The sequence below is a fragment of the Lagenorhynchus albirostris genome, chromosome 16, assembly GCF_949774975.1.
Source record: "Lagenorhynchus albirostris chromosome 16, mLagAlb1.1, whole genome shotgun sequence".
NCBI lineage: Eukaryota > Metazoa > Chordata > Mammalia > Artiodactyla > Delphinidae > Lagenorhynchus > Lagenorhynchus albirostris.
In genome coordinates, this window is record NC_083110.1 from 15515887 (window position 1) to 15526332 (window position 10446).

The 10446-nt window shown below is 37.8% G+C and overlaps 1 long non-coding RNA gene across 1 annotated transcript; it reads right to left on the reverse strand.

Annotated features, from left to right (window-relative positions):
- Positions 1-1634: 1634 nt before the first annotated feature.
- On the reverse strand, positions 1635-4199 carry LOC132507069 (uncharacterized). The gene is made up of 3 exons (XR_009536036.1): positions 4132-4199; positions 2228-2364; positions 1635-1783 (listed from the first exon to the last, which is right to left on the reverse strand). It is a non-coding gene; the product is annotated as an uncharacterized LOC132507069 (long non-coding RNA).
- Between the last annotated feature and the right edge of the window lie 6247 nt (positions 4200-10446).

Consider the following 10446-nt stretch of genomic DNA (forward strand, 5'->3'; position numbering starts at 1 on the left):
AAAACATGTGATTTAAGAATAAACACTCCTCTGTTCTTTTAAATGTTTTTACATTTCATGAATAGTTGAATATCTGGCTCCTGAGATACTTTGATAAACATCTCAGAAATCGACTCGTGATGTTCACCTTGTTATTCTTCAGACTTGGCATACTTTTAGCAGTGGAACCCTCTCTTCAAATGAAATATGAAGTACCTCGAAATACAAACAGCTAGGTGGGGTGTTCTGATGGGAGATTAGAGTCTCTCCCTTCCTCACTGTCCCCTTTCACCCTGAGGTGGTCCTAGAGACACCCCCCTCCACACACACACACACACACACACACACACACACACACACACTTGTAATCCTAGTGACTGTGTACGAGCTGGAAAACCACCACTTGTTCAGACTGTTCTAGTTTTGATGGCCTCATAAATAAGAAACAAAATGGTGACGCACTTAGCCGGCTGATCCTCAGTCTACACGTCTGTAAAGTGAGCAGGATGGACTGGCTCAAAGGCGTAACTGGCATTAGAGTCTCCAAAGTGGCTTTAAGGATGTCTGTGCCTGCTTCCTGTTCCCCTGCTGAGATAGTCTGGAGTGGGGCCCAGGGACCTGCATTGTTAAAAGCACCCCCACCTCATCCTAATATGCAGCCAACACGAGAAGGTGGAGGAAGGTGACCTTTGAGGATTGCTATCAACCATAAAATTCCATGAATAGGAATTTGGGGAGAAGAGATATTTTCTCACATTTTAACCAGATCTTTAAGCGACTGGAATAATTTGCTTGTTTACCTTAATTTGACAAACCGGTTGGAACAAACTCTGGAGGGTAGGAGAGTCTTTCGAGGACTCACAGGCAGTAGGAATAATATATTTTCAATTTCACTGGGGTTAAATCCAACAATGAAGCAGAACGAATTACATTCTCCTAAGAAAGTAAGAATGTCTTTCCAGCAAAAAAGAGTCCTTGGAATAATTATTTGTCCTTGGCTCTTTGGAAAATCATGGTTTACTGCCAGATGGGTATAGAAGAGGAATGATTTTATTCATGTGAATGTCAATATTGCCTTTAGGAGGTAGGAATGTTAAAAATAGTGTTTGAAAATTTTGGAGTCTAGTTACCATATAATGAAATCTCAGCTATAATCTTGCCCTCTCTGAGAAAAGTATTATTCTGTTTTTGTTAAATATTTAAAAATTAACCCATAAGGAAATGAAAATCATCATTTTAATCTTGCCTCATATTTGTTTAATAATCTCAAATGACTAATTTTCTAATTAAGGAAATGGAATTGATTTTGGAAAGTTACCATGTAGTATTCATGGTTGAAGAGTTCAATATTTCATTATGACATTTAACCCAGTTTAATAAAAATTCTGCAGTTTTGTAGGAGTGCATTCCCCAAATGTGTCCTATTGCTGCTGTAAGAGATTAATAGAGGTCACACACAAAATATTTCTATATTGAAGGAAGTTTGGGAAACACCGCATACCTATATATGTTTGGGTTTGCATTCAATACCCTAATTAAAGCTCTTTAACAATTTCCTTTATAACAAGTGCTTTTACTTCAAGACTATTTATAGACATAGAATAAAAGGCAAAGACAGATTTTTTTAAAAAAAGTTATTCTCAGCCCCTATTTATTCTCTATTTACTCAGAGACCATAACAAGTGGGAGCTCACTTCTAACTCTTGGTTCTCCAAATGCAGAAGTTGACAGATGATACGGTTATTCTCAGCTGAGACTCTAAAGCAGATGAAGGTCTGAGTATAACGAAGTTCCTCTCAGAATTCTAAGGAGGAGTACAGGTGAAAAGACACAATTTGGGGTTGAGTTGTTGATTTTTATCCCTTCATCAGGATGAAGTGTGACATGTGATATAGTGGCTACACTGTCCAATATGGTGGTCACTAGCCACATGGAGCTATTTAAATTTAAATGTAATTAATTAAAATTCAATAAAAATTAAAACTCAGCTCCACACATGCACTAGTCACATTTCAAGTTCTCAATAGTCACAGGTGAATATTTCCATCATCAAAAAAAGTTATACTGGAAACACAGGTCTAGAATACTTGCCCCAGCCATTGAACCCTAACTCAAGATAAGAATTTTGTACTCTCCTGTTTGTCTGGGGCCTTCTCTATCCATCTACACTGATCTCCTTTGTCTTGACAACTGGTTTTTACTTTATATTTCACAAGATTTTCTCCCTAGGTACTATTTTAGTACCTACCTTAGTGTTTCAGTTATTTATTTTCATGATTCTGAGAGTTAGCCAGGCTCAGTTGGTGGTTCTTCCTCTTCACATGGTTCTTCCTCTTCACTAGAATCTCTTGCGTGACTGCAGTCAGCTGGACACTTCACATGAACCTGGAATGTCAAAGATGATTTCATCTACATGCCGGGCATCTCTGCAAGGGTGACTGGAATGGCTGGGAGCTGGCTGGTCTCTCATTCTCTCTCTTACAATTATGGTTCAACTCTTGTTTTACTCTATAAACAGGTGAAAGCAGAAGCTGCCAGACCTCTGAAGGGCAGGGCCTAGAACTTGCCCAACAATGCTTCTATCACATTCTATAGGTCATAGCAAGACACAAGACCAACTGGAGTCAAGGGGAGGGAAAACAGTTTTCACTGCTTGATGGGAGGCACAGTTATCTTTGCAGACGATCTATTATACTATCTAACCCCTTTTTTGATCATTACATAAGACATTCTTGAAAATAAGTATATAACAGAACTGAATAATGAATAACAACAAATAAACTTTTACTTTACAGTTTTTACATGCAGAAATATATACTCGTACATAAAATTTCCACAGCATTTAGGAGCCAGAGGTGGCGTCATCAGAACTGCTGTGGTAAGAAAGGCTGGGGGTGGGGAGGAGGGTGCAATGATTCTCCTTCAAACCCCTCTTCCACCCTTTCTCTTAGAGAATCACAGTGGCCATGACTGTACTAAAGAATCTCAGCAAGCCTGCAGAAGACAAGCAGTTTTCCCAAGGGAATTTGGACATGTCTCCCTTCATATTTACCCATCATGAGATGATTTCCCCACTTTTCTTTGAGATGCTTAAAATAAATTCTAGCTGGGCAGTTCAGTCATAAGTAAAAGAAATATGTGATGCTAAAATGCATTCATAATTTAAAGATGCAATTGAAAAACAAGATAACATGTTTTACAAATAATATTTTCCATGATTAGAACATTAGCAATTTCCAAGATGAAAATGTGTGTGTGGAGATGGGTAGGGGTTCAGAGTACTGTAAGCTTGTGAGAATATACATTTAAACAATTTTGAATGGCATTTTAACAATATTTATCAAAATTTAAAAACCATGCCATTTAAGTCAGCATTTCTACTTATAGGAATTTATCCTCATTCCAATAAATCTTTAGTCAAATCCCTCTCTTAACACACTCCATATATTTAATGACCTTTTTGTCTTTTGAAGAAAAAGAAATATCAAATTGAGAGATAACAATTGTTCACAAGTAAGATGTATCAGGATGGGAATGCTCTTTTCTTAGTAAAACCAGCTTCACATTATTGCCACAAATTGGATGTGTAAAGATTGCAGAGTTTATGGAAAATGTCTGTTCAGTAAACTGCTCCAGAATGCTGTGTAATATTACTTTAACAATTAGGAAGAGAGACTTGGCACGTCCCAGTGGATTTCTACCTCAAGGAAGGTAATTGAAAGAATCAAAACTTATTTGCCCTTTGAAGATGTCATTCACCTGTAGGCAGAACCTTCCATGATCATCCTGGTAAAACACAGAGAGTGCAGACAGCTCACATATTTGAAAGAATTCTGCTCACCAGCAGCAGAAGGAAGCCAATGTGGTAATATCTGAATATTGAATAAAGTTGCTTTCAGTAGAGAATAAAGGTGCTATATAATAACTCTTTTTAGCTGGCTTCTGGGTCTCTTGGGTCCCTTGAAATTTATGCCCCATTACTTATTAGAACCAAAATTAGAACTTGCTTAGAAGGTAATCCTTGGTTTTCAAGCACCTAATTCAATCTGACAGATACTCACATAACTATGCAAAGATATCCATATAGGACTGATCATTGCAGTACGGTTTGCAATTAAAAAAAGGGAAGCAATCCTAATAGGAACTGCTTACCTGGATGATGTACATCCACACAGTGGAATGCCAATATACATAGCCATTAAAATGAAAATGTAGAGCTCTCTCTATATATTTCTGTGGAAAGATGTGCAAGATATGTTAAGTGAAAAAAGAAAGGTACAGAACAATATGCAAAATAAAATATACATTCATCTAAGTAAAAAAATGTGTGTGTATGTGTTTGAATAGACAGAAAATTTCTAAAAAGGACTATGTAAGAAATTTACATCTATAGTAAATTTACATCCTATAGTGGTCATCTATAGGAAGGGCATGGGATGTAAACAGGGGAATTAACTATACCTTCTTATTATTTGATCTTTAAAAAAAAACACAAGCGAGCATACTTTCATAACTTTTAAAAACGAATTAAATGGTGAAGAAATAAAATAACTGGCAAGGAAAAGGAGAAAGAAAAATTTTAAGTAATGTGTTCTAAAACAATCCCATATAATGTAGTTAAATGATCATTTTAATCTGAAGCACATGGCGGTCAATAGTTTTATGATACACAAGAAAGAATACAGGGTTTGGAGCCAGACAAATCCAGGATTAAATTCCAGCTACCCAGTACTTAGAGTAGAGCTTTGGGAAGGTCACTTTCACTTTTAGAAACTCAGTTTTCACATTCATCAAATGAATATAATCATACCTTCCTGACAAGGAAAATTATGTTGGTAAAATACATGGCATACTGCCTGTGCCACAGTATTTGCTCAGTAAGCGTTGCTGCTGTTGCTACACTATATGCAAGCTGTCTGGATCTAAGTCTCAACTTCAGTTTCTACATCTGAAAACAAGAAAAATTGGTACCCATTATATGGGCTACAGAGAGATGAGCTCAGGCAATCAGCAAATTGTATTTTTAATATCTGCACAAATTTCCTAAGAGCTACTTACAGGTGATTTCCAACTCATAAAGGAAAAAAATATTAGTTTCCATTAAATCCACTTCATAATCAACCTACAGAAGACCATTCTAGCTGAATACCTTCCCAATGGTATTCCCTTATTCTGTTGCTCACAGCTTTGTGAGTCGATTCCTGTGTTGAAGACTACTGGCTCACATATCTGGGTACTAATGACAGTGTACATCTTAGCGAACTTATCTTAGTTCAAAATCTCCCCTTAGACCATGTTTAAGAAATATTTTTTTAAATACAATCTTTTCTTATGGGTTTTATTAGTCAGGATCCTCTAGAGAAACAGAGCGAATAGGATACATATGCACATATATGAGGAAATTTGTAATAGGAATTGGCTTATGCAGTTATGGAGGCCAAGACATCCCACAATCTGCCACCTGCAAGCTGGAGAACCAGAAAAGTTGCAGGTATAATTCAGTCCAGGTCAGAAAACCTGAGAACCAGGGGAGCCCATGGTGTAACTCCCAGTCCAAAGCTGAAGGCCTGAAAACCAGAGGGCCACTGGTGTAAGTCCCAGACTCCAAAGGCCAGAGAACCAGGAGCTCTGATGTCCAAGAGCAGGATATATGGATGTCCAAGCTCAAGAAGAGAAAGAGGGAATTCATTTATCCTCCTCCATTTTGTTCTAGTCATGCCCTCAATGGATTGGATGATGGTCATCCACAATTGGTGAGGGTAGATCTTCTGTACTCAGTCTACTGAATCGAATGCTAATCTCTTCCAGAAACACCTTCACAGACACACTCAGGGATAATGTTTTACCAGCTACGTGGGCATCTCAACCCAGTCAGGTTGACACATAAAATTAACAATCACATGAGTTTTCTGATTTCACTCTGAAAGTATTCCCAGCCATCCACAACTGCATATACTATATTATTTTTTTCCCAAAATATTTTTTGCTCACATTTAGAAAAAGAAAGAAGAATCATCTATTAGTGGTTTAAAAAAATGGAGTATTTGTCTATGGTTGACAAAGGCCTCTCACAAAATTCCAAGCCAGCTTTCCATGGGAAATGAGGCAGCTTTATTTATTTAGCATGTGATAAATCATATCTTTATCAATCATTTCTCTATAATATCTTTGTGTGTAGGAAGAGGCATTTGGTATAAAAATATTAAAGGAAATATATTTCTTAATTGTTTCAATTTACTCTGTGAGCAAATTCTATAAAATGTTGTAAAATTTATCCCATAAACCTTTTAGTCTCTATCTCTAGTAGATATCACCACATCTAACAAATTTAGCAATGATTCCTAAATATCATCCAATGTACAGCCTATGTTCAAATGTCCCTGGTGTCTTAAAATACATTTTTCAATCATATTACAAACAAGTTCTGCATATTATATTTGGCTATAAGTCTCTTAAATATATAAAGCAAAACTTAAGACCTAAAAATAGGAATATCCAAGTCTATAAGAATAGTGGGAGAATTTACATACTTTTTCACTAGGTGATAAAACAAGCAGTCAAAAATTCATCCTTGATAATGTTGGTGGGAATATAAATTGCTACAGCCATGATGGAAAATAGTTCCTCAAAGAATTAATAATAGAACTACCAAATGATCCAGCAATTCCACTCTTGAGTATATATTCAAAAGAAATGAAATCACAAGAGATACCTGCACTTCCATGTTCATTGCAGCATTACTCACAATAGCCAAGATATGAAAACAACCTAAGTGTCCATCAATGAATGAATGGATAAAGAAGATGTATATATATACAACAGAATATTATTCATCCATGAGAAAGGAGGAAATCCTACCATTTGTGATAACCTGGATGAGTCTGGACAGCATTTTGCTAAGTGAAATAAGCCAGACAGAGGAAGACAAATAATATATGGTATCACTTTATATGTGGAATCTAAAAAAATCAAACTTACAGAGACAGAGAGTAGAATGGTGGTCGCCAGGAGCTGGGGGTGGGGGAAATGAGGAGATGTTAATCAAAGGGTACAAATGTTCAGTTATAAGATAAATTCTGAGGATCTAATACACAGCATAGTGACTATAGTTAACAACACTGTATTATATACTTGAAATTTGCTAAGAGTGTAGATCTTCAGCATTCTCACCAAAAAAAAAAAATTTTTTTTAAGGTGAAAATATCCTTAAAGGTAAAGAAGATTTGAATAAGAGGATTAACAGACTTGACATAAATGACATATGCAGAACACTCTCCCCAACAGTGAAAGAATTCACATTCTTCCAGGTGTACATGGAACAAACCTTAATTAATCACATGCTGGGCAATAAAGCAAGCCTCTACAAATTTGACAAGACTCAAAACATACAGAATATGCTCTTTGATCATGTTGGGATTAAACTAGAAATCAATAATAAAAAGAAAAGTAGAAAATAACTCCAACTGCTGGAGATCAATCACATACAGTTACATAACTTCTGAGCCAAAGATGTCACAGTGGAAGCATCTGGAGTATAACAAGGGAGAATACTTTAATAAACTTAGGAAGGAGATTTCTTAAACTGGAAACAAAAAGCACTAATTATAAGGGAAACATTGTAAAACTGAACTACATTAAAATGACAAATTAAATGAGTAGTTTCTTTTGGGAAGAGGGTAGAGGTAGTGACGTAGAAGGAATACAAAGGAAACTTCTTAAGGGATGGGCCTGGTAATGTTCTATTCTTGATTTGGTTAGTATTTACATGAGTATATTCACTTTGTGTAAATTCATCAAGCCACAAATTTATGACATACCCTTTCTGTACATGTATGAAAATTTACCAAAAAAGTTATTCTAAAATATAAGGTTCCTAGGCATAAAACTAACCCCCCCAAAAGCAACTCCTTTAAGGAGAAAAAACTAAAACTAAATAAAAGGTGTAAAGACAAATTAGAGATTTACACTATATTAAAAGACTGGAAGATCCAATTATGTGGAGATGTCAAAGATATTGATAGGATATTCTCCATTTAAAACTTTATATGAAGAAACCATGACCTAAAAATGGACCCAGACACTATTTTTTGTTTTTGTTTTTGTTTTTGCGGTACGCGGGCCTCTCACTGTTGTGACCTCTCCCGTTGCGGAGCACAGGCTCCGGACGCGCAGGCTCAGCAGCCATGGCTCACGGGCCCAGCCGCTCCGCGGCCTATGGGATCCTCCCGGACCGGAGCGCGAACCCGTGTCCCCTGCATCGGCAGGCGGACTCTCAACCACTGCGCCACCAGGGAAGCCCTAATAGGATTTCATTGACATGAAGCATACAGAGGCAGGCGTGCTGTTAGAGGTCGGGATGATGGTTGCCCTCGTGGAGGAGGGCACTGGTGCTTGCTAGGAACACCAAGGAGTATTCTGAGGCAGGGAACTGCTGTCTCATGATCTGGATGCTGCTCACACGAATGCTTCCAGTTGTGAAAATTCATTAGGGCTTTCCCTTACGATATGAAAAACTAGTATAGGTATATTCGTCTCCAATAAAAAGTTTAAAGTACACTAACAACTCATTTTTAGCGAGTCGTTAGACTAGAAGGTAGAGACTGAAGAACACTACTAATTTTCACCTTATAATACTACTGTTCCAAAGAAGTTATCTTTTCAACTCATCTTATGGTCTTAGCAGAACCTAGGACCTGCTGTGGGAGGCTGAGACAGGGGAGGTGGTGGGAATCCTTCTTCCCAATCAGATTTATTTCTATAGCCTATATGTTATTTGCAAGTTCAGTTCTCACTTGCCCATAGTCCTAAGTGCCCTCTTTTTCCTCTCTGCTTCTAAAAACAAATATAACTTTTGCCTAAAATAGTAGGAGAAAATTGCCTATGTATTCTAGGTCCTAGAAAACAGGCCCTATTTTGACAGAGCATCAATTCCACAATTCATTTTTCACATAATTACATAATTCAGACTCATTACCTACCAATACTCGTATTTTAACTGTATCTTTTTCTGTACATTTTATTCCAGAGTAACGAGTTTTCTACCTCCCCTACAACCATTTAGCTTAGGGCGGATGTCTCAAAGGTTTCTCTTCACATTATAAACTACTAAGAAAGGAAAGGGCTTTGAAGCTTTGTGAATAATATGCACTGAGAAACTTCTAGCATGGTGGTCATTCACTGCACATTCAACAATTAGTTTTTGAGGGCCCTTAGGGGAGCAGGCAATGATCTGGGCACTGGAGATACAATGGAATAATGGTCAAGCATACAGGTTCTGAATTTAGGTAGCCTGGGTTCAAATTTCAGCTATATAATTTACTACCTATGTAAAAACGATCTATTAATTCTACTATTTTTATGACTCAGTTTACTCATTTATGAAATAGGGATACTAGTAATCTCTCTCTCGGCCTTGTTAGGAAAGTTAAATGGCATATTATGTGAAAATCACTTAGCACCGTCCTTGGCATGTGATAAGCACTCTGTACGTCAGCTATAATTACCAGAGATCACACCTAATGATTTTTGCCAAATCACTTGTTGACAAACGACAAACTTCACCAGCACCACGCCTGCCTGCCATGTCCTCTCTGCGAGCCACCCCATCCACACTAGCAGGGAAATGACAAACACATTAACTGAACTAGCAGCTAGGACTGTGGCACTGGAAAATCCTTAGTCCATTCCAGCTCCTGCCTTTTACAGATGATGGCACTGAAGCCCAGAGATGTTGCCCCTCTTGCACTGAATCTCACACAGCTAATTAGGGAGTTAAGCTGGTATTAGACCTTGGGTCTCCACATTCCTAGTCCAGGCACTGGGGTGGAGAAATCTGTAAACTGGAAGATTAGCCCATTCTCTCAACTGGCTCATGTTTGACCCCACCAAAGGGAGCAAGTAAGTCACACTCCTCCTAGTGGGGGAGGGGAAACCGCGCTGTAAAATTGTCTATTTTTAGCCTCTGTATACGGCCTGCTCTCTGCAGACTCACTCTGGCTAACAGACTGCTGCGGGATTTAAGGCATGGTGTTGCGTGGTGGTTGCCATGCCAACGAAATTTAACAGAAATAGAGTTTTCTAGTAGATTATTCTGGTGGAGGCTTGAAAGCCAGATTACAGCTCTGACTCTGAAGCTTAAATGATGCAAGTGATTAGTACTGGTAGATGGTAGGTACACAATTACACTGGTTGAAAAACAGAAAACATGAATGCAATTAGTTGCATTAGGGAGATGAAGATGTAGCAGCAGATGCTACTTAATCCTTACAGTCAGTCTGGAGCAAGTTCATTCATAACCTCTTTGGATTTTCATAATTACCTGACACTCGGTGTGTGAAATGATTTGTCTGATTCCAAAGGACTGCCTCTGATCTTCAGGCCACTTATGGGCTCTGCAATGCAGGGGACTCTGCACACACATGAGTGTTGCAGACATGGAGAAGGTATAGGAACTGATCTGGGTTCCCT